The sequence below is a fragment of the Scomber scombrus genome, chromosome 9 (assembly GCF_963691925.1).
Source record: "Scomber scombrus chromosome 9, fScoSco1.1, whole genome shotgun sequence".
NCBI lineage: Eukaryota > Metazoa > Chordata > Actinopteri > Scombriformes > Scombridae > Scomber > Scomber scombrus.
In genome coordinates this window covers 29,110,824-29,127,237 of record NC_084978.1, presented here as the reverse complement: position 1 = coordinate 29,127,237, position 16,414 = coordinate 29,110,824, and the positions used below count along the sequence as shown (strand labels likewise).

General features: G+C 39.8%; 3 non-coding genes across 3 annotated transcripts; all 3 read left to right on the top strand.

Annotated features, from left to right (window-relative positions):
• Positions 1-5,737: 5,737 nt before the first annotated feature.
• On the top strand, positions 5,738-5,809 carry trnat-cgu (transfer RNA threonine (anticodon CGU)). The gene has a single exon. It is a non-coding gene; the product is annotated as a tRNA-Thr (tRNA).
• A 3,409-nt stretch (positions 5,810-9,218) lies between these two features.
• On the top strand, positions 9,219-9,290 carry trnat-cgu (transfer RNA threonine (anticodon CGU)). The gene has a single exon. It is a non-coding gene; the product is annotated as a tRNA-Thr (tRNA).
• Positions 9,291-11,297: 2,007 nt separating this feature from the next.
• On the top strand, positions 11,298-11,369 carry trnat-cgu (transfer RNA threonine (anticodon CGU)). Its single transcript has one exon. It is a non-coding gene; the product is annotated as a tRNA-Thr (tRNA).
• Positions 11,370-16,414: the final 5,045 nt, after the last annotated feature.

Sequence of the window (16,414 nt, the reverse complement as noted above, 5' to 3'; positions counted from 1 at the left end):
GCGGGGAAGAATGACTCACCTCAAAATAACTCTCAAAAAATTGAGTTGTACTGTGAGCTCCAGTGGACTTGTTTTCTTTGTAGATGTAGCACCCTGTTAGGTTGTAGCCAGTAGGGGGCAGTAGGGGTGTGTTAATAGCAGAATACTGCCAGGTTAGGGCAAAGAGGAAGTGTGTTTTGTGTGTTGCATTCTGGGAAAGAGAAAGAAAAACAGAGCGCGCACGGTGACTTCCCGACATGTTGACATGTGTTTTGCCAGTTCCGCCGGGAAAATAAAAGTAACGTTTCCCACACCACGTCGTTGTGTTGTAGTGGTGTAACATAGACAGGAGGAACCAGCCAAAGACATGAATATTAGTGTTGAGACCTTGTTGAATCCTCTTTCACACTCAAACAGTGCATATTTACTCGATGAGAACCTTTCAGTTCAGATCAGGCTGGGTCTCTGGTGACTTTAAAAAAAATATGCACAACCCAGTGAGACAGTCATACTGGCACGATGCTGAACTGAAACTATGTCTAACCCAGTGTGCTATCATCATCCTGGAGCCATCAGACCTGGAGGATTAGAGGTCTGTGTGAAGGTCACTGCTGAGGGTCAGGGGTGATGATGAGGAGGCTGTTTCTGTAGCTCCAGCTGCAGCTACATCATCTGCTGCTTATAACTCTGCTTTTACCAAGATAACATATAATGACAGCTATAAAATACACAAATAGATACACCTACATATCTATCAATCAATCCTGCTGCTCAACATGCTGCCTCATAGATAAGGGGGGGTAGGGTGTAAGCATGAGAATAATAATAATCATCATCAGCATCTTCATCATCATCACCTTTATTGTCAGACTCAGGGTCGAGTTTAAAAACACACAGACGATACAGACATAATATATTAAAAAAGACATATGAGATACATAGAAAAATAAAAGCATTGCACTACTTACCAGTGTTTCCATATAGGTGACTGATAATGTATGGCACTATACATGTGTACATTAAACTCCTCAATAAGGCCTTGAAGGTGTTGAACCATGCTCTAAATGGAAATGGTAAATGGACTATACTTATATAGTGCTTTTCTAGTCGTTATGACCACTCAAAGCGCTTTTACATTACGTCTCATTCACCCATTCACACACATTCATACACTGATGGCAGGGGCTACCATGCAGGGTGCCAACCTGCTCATCAGAGGGAGACTAATCATTCATACACATTCATGCAATTTGGGGTTAAGTGTCTTGCCGAAAGACACATCGACATGTGGACTGGAGGAGCCAGGAATCTTCCAATTGGTGGACGACCGCTCTACCTCCTGAGCCACAGCCCTTCTACCGAACAGGCCAATTGCAATACAGCACCTGGGTTTGTGGAGTAAAATCCTCATACAATCATTATAAGCAACCTGAAGCTTCTTCATGCTTGCCTTTTGAAACTTCGTCCATAAGGCTGTGCCTTATCTTGACATTGTCTGAGCACATGTGGAATTTCCTTGCCAATATTTTAGCATATAATATGTGACACTATATATGTCATCATCATCAGTGATGTGATCTGTAATGTAGTGACCCAGGTATTTTGTTTAATTACAAACACCCAACACTTGTCCTTACAGATAGTGTCATAGCTTCTTATACCTACATTGTATCTTACTTCTGCCGCAAAAATTAGGCTTTTGGAATTTGAATCCGTTTATTTGCACAAAGAAATCCACCTTTGACATCTCTCTGTATCTGCAGAGATACATATGCGAAAACACACCGTCGGTTACAGATGTTTCCTGTTTTTAACCCACCACCCTAACTTGCGTGCCATCTCACCCTCGCTTATCATACCATGCTCCCAAAACTGTCCTCGATTTCCTGTGCTCCCACGCTGATGCACCAGTATGATATCCTGCACCTACACTCTGTTCCTTAACTTCTTCACAAGAATTAACCTTTACAACACCATAATAAAAATCTGGAAAACAAAGATCTAACCCCTTTCGTTCTACGTATCATGACAGCACTTTTGTTAGCATTGTACAGCGCATCATATTTCACCCTATATTCAGAACATATATCCAACAGCTGCTGAAAGCTAGCACTGCTGGGAGATAGAATGACCATTTCATCAGCATAGGCTACATCAAATGATTCACCAAGGTGTTACCAATGAATGATGATAAGGAAATGAAAAGAATGCATTTCAGTGTAAAAGGTCAATAACTTTGTAAAATCTCAGCGTGCATGTGTATTCTGAAACAGGAAAAACTAACACTTCTGTCTTGTGTCAGTATCAGTTTGGAAAGATTCCAGATCAGTTTTCTCATAGTTCAGACAACAAAGTGCCACACAAGTCATTTATATAACTCACACAGATATTGCTGCATTACATTATCATTTATTTACTGAGTTACATCGTGCAGAGTCATCTCTACTGTTTATCTGACAAAGCCTGGTGTGGTTTGTTCATCTGAATCAGTTTATCTGTCTGACTATCAGAGACAGTAATGCTACAGTGCTTTACTGTCACTCACTGCAGGAGACAGAGCAGTATGCTCATTCATTGTTGTTCCCAGTTAATATTACCAATGCTGCAATCTTGACTTCCTGAAGAGTCAACGAGCGGAAACACAAACAGCACCGCTTTGCTATTGCAACCCACATTATGGTCGGAGGGGGATTACATTCAAGGGTTAAACTGGATGCCTATGCTGTGCCTCTGTCTACAGAGAGCAACCGGACCCTTCTACATGAAAAATGCTTGATGGTACTATGTATGAAACTGCCAGTCAGATGTATTCAGATGCCTGAACGCCATCCACTTTAACCCGTGGATGTAGCGAGTCTGCAAGCGTGGTGATGACAGATCACAGATCAGTGGATCAGCCCTTTGGAAAGGGTAGGTTCTGCAGACTTTTACACTGTGTGAAAGATGTGTGTTGGTTTGACAGAGTTAGGATTTTGAGATCAAGGGGTACAAAGAACACTTAAAGACTGTGTAAAGTGAATTCAGACATTTTCTTAGCCGCCGAGTTAGACACCGAGCTAGCCGCCGAGCTAGCAGCTGAGTTAGCAGCAGAAATATGGCAGGGTGGTTAACAACACACTTTTCTGTGGTATGTCAAACTCAGAACACATATTTAGGGCCCGAGCATTGAAAGTGCAAGGACCTATTGTAATTGTAAGGATTATTATTAGGGCCCGAGCACTGAACAGTGCAAGGCCCTATTGTATCTGTAAAGATTATTAGGGCCCGAGCACTGACCAGTTATTATTATTCTTACTTTACACGGACTTTAAGGCATACCTGTCAACCCTCCCGTTTTTACCGGGATTCTCCCGTAATTTAAAAAAAACCCTGTTGGTTTCCCGTTTGAACAATTTCCCGGAAAAATCCTGTATTTGTACGTTGTCATTTATTAAGATTGGAAAGAGAGTGGAACCTGGTAGAACTAAAGCGTCAGTGAGGGACAGAACCTGTGCAGGTCGCCTTCATAACAGCAGGTGGCAGCGAGTCCGTGGGCGATACAAAATCTGCGATTATATCAGGATTAGAACAAGAGGAAGTGACTGGCTGAATCAATCGCAGGGTGGTCGTCATGGATGTCGAGGTAGGAGAGGCACAGGCTCCCCCTACACACCTCACTCCACCCAACTCAGAGACACACACACACCCCACTCAGACACACACACACACACACACACACACACACCCCATTCAGACACACACACACACACACACACAACTCAGAGACACACACACTTCACTCAACTCAGACACACACACACCTCTATCACACTTGTATTAAGTTTCATGACCTGACCTTGGAACTTTGAAATATGGTCCTTACAACCATGTCTATTTGTGGCACAACGTCACTCCTCCCAGCACAGTTAAAAAATAAAGAATGGGGTTGTCGTGGTTATTATGAGGTTTATAACAATGAATGTTGATGTCCCATGAACCATTATTGTTAGCTGGGCTATTGGTTGTTATGTTATGTCAATGCCTGAATGTTCTGCAGTTAACAACCCATTTTCTAATGAATTCCTTAATGTAATATATTGACATGTATAATTTAGTTGAATCATTTAATCATTTTAATAAGAATAAAAAAATGAATTTTTGATTTGACTAAACTTGACATAAACAGAGCAAAACAACACTGGTGGCAGTTTGTAAATGTGCTGTTAATGCATTATGTAAAATATATATCAGATACACTGTGGTGGAGGTGTTGCATACAAATATGACAGAATAATGCATCAGCAACAGAATCTGCGGTTTAAAATGTGTGAACCTCCACTGGCAAACACCAACTGTCAACCCAATGTTATCAATAATGCAGAACTCTGCTGTTTATGGAATTCTGGCTGTTTTTTGGACAATCCAAGCTCAACGAGTCAGTTGAAAGCAATGCTGTGTCACTCTGAATTGTTTACCCATGAGTAAGTACCTGAAGAGCACCCTACTATTCTGACAGTAAACACAACTTGTCACACACTCAAGTGCTTTAGTGTGGAAATCATAACAGAAAGGACTCTGCGACCAAACTGTGTTTTATTTTTCATAGCGGTTTTGTTCTGCAGTGACAGAATGATGAATAGAAAATATGCACTGCAAGGAATTCTGCCATATCCAAAATGACAAAGTACAAACTCTGTCTCCTGGTCTGAGGCTGAGATCTGTCCACACCATCAACTCTGCAGTGCCTTGAATAGGCCTTTTTCACAGAGGACATTTCTATATGTCACATCAGAAAAGAACAGGTGTAAATGGTAAAATTAACTGTTTAATTATTGCTACCCAGCTGCTTGCAACCTTTATAACTGAAAGCTTTACAGCAACATAATTCATTTTGTCAAAAGCAGAGCACTCGTAGTGCCTCCCAGTGACCAAACACTTCCAAAATTGCAGTACAGTATTTTAGAATCTCACATTTTACATTCTCATACAATTCTGTGAGTTTTATCTGTATTATACATGTAAATATGTGTAAATATAATGTTTGTTAGATTTGTCAGACAATAGCATTTGTTCGAAAAATGAAGGAAAGGAATATCGGTATATATCAATATATCAGTGTTGAAATATAGGCCAAATTCAGGCCCAAAGTAAGACAATATAACAGCTACCTTAGGTTAGTAATTTAGGTGAGTGATCTGTTGTCACAAGACAAGTCACGCACACACACACACACACGCACGCACGCACACACCCACACACACAAACAATGTTCTGTGATTTTTCTCTGAGATTCTCTGTAATTTTCCAGTGTCATTTGAATTACAGTGTAAGAAAATGGATGCCACTGCATACAGACTCAAGACTAATAACAATGATCTCAAACATACTCGAGTGTGCATTTGTGTGAGTTCCTGCTGACATGTGTATTTCCTCATATGTGACATATGGAGTGTCACAGCATGTGTTTTCTCTGTGAATACACACCCATGCTTTACTGCTTGAATGTGTGTCCTGTCAGTCATGATCATGTTTGGGCAAAAAGGAAAAAGCTCCAAGCTATTACACCTGAAGGGAGAAGCAGCACAGAATTGTAGAGCTTCATAAAATCTCATGTTTGTATTTGGATATTTCTTCTTTTTTTCTTATCTCACCAAACAAACGCCTGATGTTTGTGTGACTCTGTGTGTGTTTGTGTTAAATTATACCACAGGAAATAATCCATCATAAACTGCTGTTATGTCAGTGACTGGATGCCAAAATACAATAAATGTACAAGTATGGCATGGTGGCCAAGTGGTAAGGTGTTGGTCTCGTAAACCAAAGATCATGGGTTCAATCCCCATCCATGCCTCCAATATTTCCTACCATCTGTGTTCTTTCTTTGGAATTTGACTCTAGTGTCTATCATCTCTCAACGTATTTACCCTGATGGAAGCCGGCCTTTGAGCTGTAGGTGATGTGACTGGAACAGCTCTGCCTTCCTCCTCCATCATATTGCCCTGATACTCTTCTGATGTCTCCACATATTTTACTATTTTAACAAGACCAGCCTTCCAACTGTATTCATTTTACAGTCGATTTTACTTACCATGTGTTGGATGTTTTTGGATCTTTCATCTCTTTCATCCCTTCACATGATATGTCATTGTCTTTTATTCAGTGGAGATGCTGCTAGCTGTCAGTTAGTTAAAAGTCTCCAGGCTAAAAACATCAGCTCTCCAAGCTGAGGGCTTGAGAAACCCAACTGATTGCAGTGTGACCACTTGTAGGTCAGTGTGAACAACAATTGCGTCTGCCTAAGTGATCTCCAGCATTAAGTCAGAACTTTCATTCATTGAAAGCCTCATCGATCACCTTCTACAGTGACAGTCTAAGCTACAAGAGCAGCTAGCGTCTGCTGCTGTAATTTTATCTATCACCCCCCCCCCCAAACCCAATAGTAGCTTCTCATCTGTTTTCTCTAATCTTATTTTGTCTGTTGTTCTTAGCTGTTACAAAACTTTATTGGTTGGAGATTTTAATATTCATGTAGACAGCCCCACTAATAGCCTTGCTTCAGAAAATTTAAGAAGATGTGAATCTCTTAACCTTAAACAACATGTATAACATCCCACACGTGAATTATTATGTTATGTAATTTATGTTAACTACCTCACCTTGAAAGATTTTGTCTCTGATCAAAAACAGTCTTGTTTGATATTCCCCATCAAGTAGCTGCTCCTTCCCCAAAATCAGTTCACTCTCACATCCTTAATGAGAGATTTGCTGATAATTTTTCATCTGCTTGCTCTGCCCAGTATAGCAGCTTAACTAAGTTTCATGATTTAGGCTCAATGACCTGGTCGATAAGTTTAATGTTTTATGCTCATCACTTTTAGATTACATTGCTCTCATTAGGGCAAGGTCAATGCGCCAGTCAAATCCATCACCTAAGTGAGAGGGGGAAGTGATGATACTCGCCAATTAAGAAGAGAATGTAGAAAAGCTGCACTTCTTGCGTATGCTTCTCCAAGTGTTTCAGCCTCCTCTGTTGAAAATTTTGATATGTTTTTAGCTTATTTTGTTGAAAAGGGTAAGGGTATCAAAGCATCTATAACACCCTCCACCTCATGTATAACCTCCCCCACAATGTTGAGTTAATTTATACCCATTTCCCTAAATAATCTGCTTTATATTGTGTCACACATTCACTTATCCCCCTGTGGCACTATATCCTCCAAATGTTTCAAATAGGTATTCAATCATTGCCCTTTGTCTTTTCTTTATTGTAAATGACTCTCTGTCCTCCAGGCTGTTCCAAGACTATTTCAAACAAGTCAGCCACTTTTAAAGAAACATTACCTTGATCCAACACGCCCTAGTAATTATAGACCAATATCTAAATTATGCTTTGTACCAAAACTGTTCTGAAACTGCTCTGCTGAAATCTGCTTATGATATGCTCATGAATGCAGATTCCGATCATCACTACATTTGAGTAATGTTAGACTTGTCTGCTGCCGTTGACACCATTAATCACATCATCTTAATATATGGACTAAAGTACTGGGTCGACATAGATGGAACTGCCTTTAAATGGTTTTCCTTATATCTTACAGAGAGATCTTTCAAGGTGACTACTGATGATTTTGTCTCATCGTCTGCTCATATTTGTGTGGGGTTCCACATGGTTCAATCCTTGGTTGCATCTTGTTCAGCTTGTGCTTCCCCTTGGTCATATTATTCATCAGTTTAAGTTTGTTGCCTACCATTGTTATGCAGATGACACTAGGCTTTATGTATCATTTAAATCTGACGAGCTTAAAAATCTGGATACTATACACCAGTGGTCTCCAACCCTACTCCTTGAGAGCTATTGCTCTGCATGTTTTAGGTATCTCCCCACTCTAACACACTTGATTCTAATAATTGACTTGTTATCCAGCCCGGTGACAAGCTTCAGCTGCTGGATAATGAGTTCATTATTATAAGAAGGTTATAAAACACAAATAAAGGCCGTGGCGAGGTAGAGCGGTCGTCCTCCAATTGGAAGATTGGTTGTTCGATTCCCAGCTCCTCCAGTCCACATGTCGATGTGTCCTTGGGCAAGATACTTAACCCCAAATTGCTCTCGTTTTGTCATAATGTGTATGAATGATTAGATTCCTCTTAATCTGACAAGCTTCAGCTGATGCACTGATGAGCAGGTTGTCACCCTGCGTGGTAGCTCCTGCCATCAGTGCATGAATGTGTGCTCAAGCGCTTTGAGTGGTCGCAAAGACTAGAAAGCCGCTATATAAGTACAGTCCATTTGCCATACCATTTACATATCATTATTATTTACAAGTCAAAAATAGATGCATACATATGGAAACAACCATTCCTGTAAATTGTAAACAGAGTACAAATAGTGTAAGGAGTGCTGAAATATTGTATGAATAATGCAATATGTCACCTTATATACAAACAGGTGGCTATGTGTAGTATATTGCTCAAATTTATTTTTAACAGTAAATGGATGATGTATACATGCTATTGTACATTTTGAATTTTAAACTAATGCATATATTTATTTGTAGGTACAGTGGATATTTTGGTGTCATTGCACAGTAACTGATTTAATTATTCATCAGACTTAGAGCTTGCAAAAAGAAACTTCCTGTGTCTGGTTGTTTAGGTGTACAATGTGCTGTAGCGCCTGCCATATGGGAGAAGTTGGAGGAGGTTATATTCCTGATGAGTGGGTCTGAGGGGTCTGTGGTGATTTCCGATGCAGGTTAGCACTAATGATATTTTCTACAGGCCTGACTGCCTGTTGTAGTCTGCTCCAGTCCTGTTTGGTGGCTGACCCAAACCACACAGTAATGGATGTGCAGAGAACAGACTAGATGACTACAGTGTAGAACAGGATCAGCAGCTCCTGCGCCAGCTTATGCAGGGAGGTTGAACAAGTTTCACTACCAGGTAGTTGTGATTGCACAAGAGGGCCAGCTGTTCAACCTCCCATCTGTATGCAGACTCATCACCATCTTGGATGAGGCCAATGACTGTTGTGTTGTATGCAAATTTAACAGATGAGTCTCCTGAAGTGCAGTCATTGGTATAATCATTACACGTTCTATGTAGCTCAAGCCACCATCCTACAATGACATGACAACACTCTTATATGCACATCTTCAGAGTAAACAGTGAAGCTCCTTTTAATGTTATTAAAACTGGCTGTTCTCCATAAATACTGACCATTTCAGAACAAAACCTTTTTATACAGATCATTAAACACTGGCGTGGTGGCCAAGTGGTAAGGCGTTGGTCTCGTAAACCAAAGATCATGGGTTCAATCCCCATCCACGCCTTCAAGATGATCACATTTTCATATATCTTTCTCTTCATGAACAATAATTGCTGGTTTAAGCTTGATCAGAAGTGTGAAACTAATATCCAATTCAAAGTTTGTACAAAAGAGGCAAATAATTCAGTTTGATCCCAGCTGAGTCCATGTGACAGCTGAGTTTGATGACTGCAGTTGTGAATTTTTGTTAGCTCACTCTGTTGTGTCTCCTCCAGTTTTAAAATTCTTTACAGAGTTGAAGACTCAATGAATGTACAGAGACAAATGCAAGGAGGGTTGGCTTGATAAACAGGGATTCCTGATGTGTTTGAGTATGTGGCTGAAGGGGATATGCATGTGTCCAGTAAGCCTCTTTTCCACCCTTTTAAAGTCTAGGCTATTCCTCCACACATACACATATATATACACACACACAAGCACACACAGACACATGCATACACACACATGCATACACGTACAGAGTCTCTGCCCGGGGAAATCTCTTTTTTTCTCAGGTATTATAGAAATCCAGTGTCTCAGCAGAAATGAGGTGATGCCTGGACATGTTCAGTTATTAGACAATTAACCCCTGCTGAGACCCTGACAACGAGGGAGGCAAGAGGTCACTGTGGCCTGATAACAGTAACACAAGGAGGTAAAGAAAACGTGTGTGTGTGAGTGATATAGAGAGGGAGAGAGAGAGAGAGAGAGACAGAGAGACAGAGAAAGACAATAAGTTAGAGAAATAAGCATTGTGTTGGAGGTGTGTGTAGAGGTGAGAGTCTTTGCCTGGTTTCTGGCAGTGTTTGTGTTAAAACTCAGTGTAACTGGAATTCAGTGAGTGTGTGCATTTCTTCTTTTCTTTTACAATTAACCTCCACCAAGACCCTGAAAATAATACAAGGTGACCAGATGGAAAAAGCATGAAAGAGGGACTTGCTAACAGGGCATATGAGTGTTAATGTGTGTGTGTGTGTGTCATGATATGTAACAGAATTCAACAGAATTGTTCAAACTGAAAAGGGACTTTTAGAGTCTACGTTATCGTGTCTCCATAGCAGGTACGCCCCTGAATGACAATCTCCTGGAACTTTTACGGGGGAAAAACCAGTCCCTGCTACTGGGTATGTACTTCATGCGACTTTAGGTTGACTCGTTGCTGATTGGGTATACTCACAGCGGGATGTGACATCAACAGAGAGCGCCAAAATAAGCAGCATTTGTAAAATCCAGCAGAAGAAGAGTAGTAGTAAAAGATGGAGATGGACAAGAAGACGTATGATATGTGGACCGACGAAGAGGCGCAAGCTCCTTCCATGTTGACCTCTTCGTTGTTGTTTTCTTTGTTGAGTTGTTATGCTTTTGGTGCGTTGCCTCTGTGACGTCACGGTCAAAACTGTCGCTATACTATTATGCAACGATCGAAACTGTTGCAGAATCACCTCCAGAGTCCGGTGGGTCCTTTCAATGTCCTCTGCAATGGAGACACAATGGCGGAGAGGACTGAGTGAGAGGACATTCCTGTAAAATTCCTAAATTTCACCCGGAACTGCCTTCATGGAAACGGCACTAAAGGAAAAAGAAAGATGAAAGTGGACAAATAAATAAGCATATGCTATGCAGCTACTGTTAATCATATATAACATTATGTCTTTTTAATGTAAAAATTAAAAAAATGTTGTCCCATGTTAAAGCTGCACCAATCTATTTTTGTATTATAACAATGGATCAGATGACTGTGAGTAATGTGAAAGGTGTCACTACTGTATTTCCCAACGGTGCAGTTCCTCTCAGACATTTCCCTCTAAAGGCCAAAACTTTACTCTTTTGATTCAGTCACACTGATTCCAGTAAAGCTCTGATAAACCCATTCTACCCAGCCTTCCTACCCAAAAACAAACAGGAGACAAAGTTGGAAACTAGCTGAGCAAATCATTGTAGTCAATGAATCTGGGACTCTCATTCAAAATTATACAAACTGAGAGAATTTTAAGGAGGTGGCTTTTGAACTGAATATACTATGAGTGAGAACGGCGTGGTGGCCAAGTGGTAAGGCGTTGGTCTCGTAAACCAAAGATCATGGGTTCAACCCCCATCCACACCTTTAAAGGAATCAGCATTAACTACCATTGTCTGAGTTAACTAGCCAAGCAACATAACTCAGCTAACTAGCTTCCTAAACAATAAGCCAAGTCAAAAGGAGATCAGCTGATTAGTGTGTTACAGATAATTAAGACCCTGTTTAAATCTGGTTTCAAAATGCATATTTGCAATACATGCAGGTATGTGTTACTCTATATTATTATATTGAACATGTGGTTCCTATGTTTGGAGATTGGAATCTACAAATGCTTTACACTGCAACCCCCTCCCTAATTTTGGTGAACAAGGAAATGATTAACAGTAAACAGCACAAACGTGGCGTTGGTCTCGTAAACCAAAGATTGTGGGTTCGATCCCCATCCCTGCCTTTAATTGGATCAGAAGCAACTTCAGCGAGCTGTGGCACGATGTATCAATAAGTTGTCTATGTGCACTTCTATAGAACATCTAATGCAGAGTGTGTGATGTGTTATGACAGCTAGAAAGAAATAGGTAAACACAAAGTAAGCCCCTTAAAACTATGTGGAAGTCCATGTTACTTCTCTTGTCTTTTGTCTTTGGCCGTATATAAACATCTCTAACTGCATCCCTGTCTCCTAGAAATTATTTTAATATACAACTAAATTGCAAATGTAATCACTGCTTGCATTATGCTCATAGGCAATGTGTTTTCCAACAAATCTGGTGATACATTTATTTTATAAATGTTGGCAGGACTCCAGCCCCAGAGTACGGGGTTTGCAACTTGCCAAATACATTAAAGAACAAAATATTCTCATTGTACTGAGACATGTAAATTGTGAGAAAACATAATTCAGGCAGCATTATGCAATTTAGTCTTATCGCTTATCTCAACTAATAAAGAGGGTCACCAACATAACCCAGTTGCTGCCCCCTAATGGCCTAGAGTGCAAATGGCACACACCATAGATCTTTTCTTTTTCAGCATTTCTTCATTAATATCTGGTCTCTACGTCAGACAATGCTGATATTTAGCTGATTTCTTAATTAAAGGTTTATGAGTTTTTGACATAAATGTTTTGTGGATGTTTGACTGACTACACATTTGGGACATTTGGGTAAACACTGCAGTCTACATTATGTCAAGAACACAACATTCTATAAAGGTTGGAGGACAACCCCTAACCTCATTCAACCTCCAACTTAACAGACAGGGTGGAAGGTTGGGCACACAAAATGTCCATGCTTTCTATGACTATGACCACATCTTTAACCAATAGGCTATAATTGCCTAAACTTAACCAAATCTTAACCATAGAAGTGGCACATGTGAGTCATGTGGAAGGTTATGTTTTGTTAACAGGTTAGTAGATTAAAAGAATAACAACAAAAAAGTATTTTGTTGAAGCCTGTTTATAATGAACTAAGGCCAGCACCCCACCTTTGTCTGTAACTGGATGGAATCTGCCTCCTTTTGAAGCAAGCGTTCAAGTAAGGCCTTAACAGTTTTGCTCTATTTGATCATTTCTTCAGCATAAAACCATTTAAATCCCTTAAGAATAATAATGTCAGAGACAAGTCCGTAAAACAAACCACAGACGTTCACTCACTAAGTGAGTTGCATATTTCAGAAAGCCTTGCAAAATTAATAATGATATAAAAATGTACAGTATATTAAATCCTCTATATGTAGCACAGTGTCACAGAAGTGGCTTTAATTGTGTTTTATGTGTCCCAAGTCACACAGCTAAAATGCAGTATGTGTGCCAAGAGAGCTGTGAAAGTATAATAGGGAATAGCAGGGAATAATGTAAAAACCCCATCATGTAAGGAATCTTTTTAATCAGGCTGCCATCTGGTGCCGTTTTGTTTGATACTATCCTTAAACAGGCATTTCCTACACTTGTCTCCTTTTTTCTTTTAGTTTCCTTTTGTCTGTCTGTCTATTTTATAATTGGCCATTTGCATGTAATTGTAATAGACGCTGTAGGAGAGAGGAATAACGTTTTGGGAGAGACAAAAAGTGAGTTAAAAAACCCTAACTATGTTTAGAACTACAAATGAACTTTCTAATGTTGATTCTTGGTTTGTTTTTTTAAAATTTAAATCAATTTTGTTCTGTATTGTTAAATGTTAGAATATCAAATTCAATCAAAAGACTGTTATGCGGGGTGGAATTGCGCATGTGCAATTCATTTGCAGTCTGGACGCAGAGTGGTGTGGATCTCCTATCTGCTATGACTGCAGCTGGGTCTGCTGCGCGAGGCTACTGTGAACCTGCCTGTGAGTGCTTTGGGACAGGGGAGGGGCTCATGGCAGCACCCGCTGCTCGTTGAGGACAGTAACTGCAGAGGGATACGTGCTTTCACTTCAGAGTCTGCAAAACACCAGAAAAGTCTCCAATAACAACAGAAAAGTCTGCAATAACCTGACCAAAATATGTCAGTACTACCAAGTATTGATTCCCATCAAATCAAGTGATATACCAAATATCAGTACGTTCAGACACATCATTCTTGAGCAGACTGCTAGGCACATGGTCAGAATGCAATAATGTGTCCCTTTCTGGCAGTTTGCTTATTTCATTCTTCTAGGTAAAATACAAACATTATACCTACTAAACTCAGTCATGGTGTCACCATTTGTAACTCCATAATAGCGCTAAAACTACACAGATGCATTGTGGGAAAACAGTGATAATAACAGCAACAGGGGTGGCAGTTGAAGGCCTCAGCTGTATTCATACCATTGCTGCACACATGTCACTTACAGACTGAATGTGAACCAACAACACAAAAAGAACGGATCGGAATGTGTGTTTGCGGGTGGAGTACAGAGAAAGAAATAGTAACTTTCCTCTCTACCATCACTCATTTTCTCTGTGATGCAATCGTGAAAGCACACAATTAAGCACACAGATAACAATGATCCCCTCATGAATAACACATCAGGCGCAATGGCAAACACTGCTTTTGTTTTACTCTGATTTTATATTAATCAGCAGATTAGCTTTTGTAAAACAAAACAAGACAATTAGGATTGATTCTTTAATTTTTCTGAAAGATTTCCTTGACATGTGCTGTGATCGCAAGTTAATTACAAGAATAATAGAAGCAAAGCTAAAGTCTGCTCTTTGAGGTGAAACCATTGTACAAATAACAGAAAATGATATCTCTTTTAGAAAATTGCACCTTCTTATCTTTAACAGAAAATCTACCCTTTGTCACTGTTTGTTGGTGTGACTGGAGATAAAGAAAAAGGAATTACACACACAGAGACGCATAAATGGGAGGAATACTGCATGCATTTAGTCATAAAAAACATATAGTAAATGCTAGGAAAAGTCAGTTTAGAACCTTATTTATTTTATTATCTATTCCATTTTGTGGGACGTGTGATAGTCATCTTACAACTAAACTATACAGATAAAATTCTTATATATCTGGATTTAGACTGGAATGAATTTCAGTTGAAGTAGTTCCCAATAAAACCTTGGAACCTCTCAATCCATCCTTTCAACTGAAATGTGCAAGAAGTGTTGAATTTTATTGACAGCGCTAAACAAACAGCACATGAGTAATAAATATAGACCAACATTTTATTTTGCATTGCAAAGCAATCAGTAAACCATTAATTAGAGCCGAGGTTACAAACCCCCTAGGTGGTGAAAACAACTGGGAGCAGTATGCTTTGTTATTAATTTCCTGGAAATCTCCACTTATTTTTCCATTGTTTAGCACAGAGAGAAATTAATTCAAAAAGTGTTTTTATAATCTAATTAAAATAAACTATGAAGTGGTCATAAAGCATAGGGGTTATTGTTACGTGTGTGCAGTGTGTGTGAGTGCAGCATCTCCAAGCAACTTGCTTTTGATAATCAGCATGATTAAAGATGAAGAAAGACTAAAGTTTAATTTTGTTTTGTTTTTTACTGCTGCTGAAAAACAGCCGGAACTACTTAAGATGAGGACAGTAACCCCACCATGAGGAAAAAAACACTCTTCAACTGACAGTACAATGCAAGGCTGTCAATCCTCCTCTATAATTCCCATTTGAATTTCATTCATTATTATTTTTAATATTCAAATTATACTAAAACAGTCTATAATAATATTTATGATGTACACAGGCTTATGCGTTGCCAATGCCACTGTCAACATGTGGTTATGTTATGTTCTGTCCACTAGAGGGCATCCCAACATTACCAAAAAACCGGCTACAGCTTTCAACTAGCTGCTAAGTAATAACTAAGCGTAGGCACAAATGAATAACGTTGTCAACTTTAATGAGCATTTTCAATCTCAGCATATTCCTCTTGTTATTGTTTCCTCTTTCAATGAACTGAGCAACTGCATTAATAATGATAACATTTCAAACAACTTAAGCAAGATTTGGTTTTATAAGTTCACTTGTATATCAGCATCTCAAATATAAAGGTTTTTAAGCCTTTTGCAAGTGTCAAGGGTCCATCAGATTGGTTGTAGCAGCAGAGCAGAAGGCTCGATCCTGTATGGTGTGGAGCTTAGTATTGTGGGCCCGGAGGAGTAAACTGTTGGCAGATCTGGATTAAATATGGATTCATTGCCAGATGCCAGAGATGCCAATGCTTCAAACCCTACCGAAAAAGCATGTGAATCCATTGAAGGTATTTAGACACGGAACATTCTACTATCAAGGACAAGCCAGTGGATTATTTTGAGAGGAAACCTGCTAAATTAAAGCTGCAAGCAGCGATGAACGGGCCCTCGCCCCCCCCCCCCCCCCCCCCCCCATGCATGTGGGGCTGTGGCGCAGGTAGACGTCTTCATACGCAGGCTTTTATTTGACGTCGCATGATGTGGTGAAATATCACTGCGTGTGTTCACTATGTTGCGCTAGAGATCACCCACCAATTATATGTCATGTTGTAGTGTATGATGTCGAGAACACATCCTGTAAATTTCATATAAATCGGACAATGTTTGTCATATGAGGCTGACTACCTGTGGCCAGTAGGTGGCGCTGTGTATATGACACAGTATTGATGCATAGACGTGTTCATGGTGGGACCCTCTACATGTGTGATTAATTTGGTGTAGATCGGAC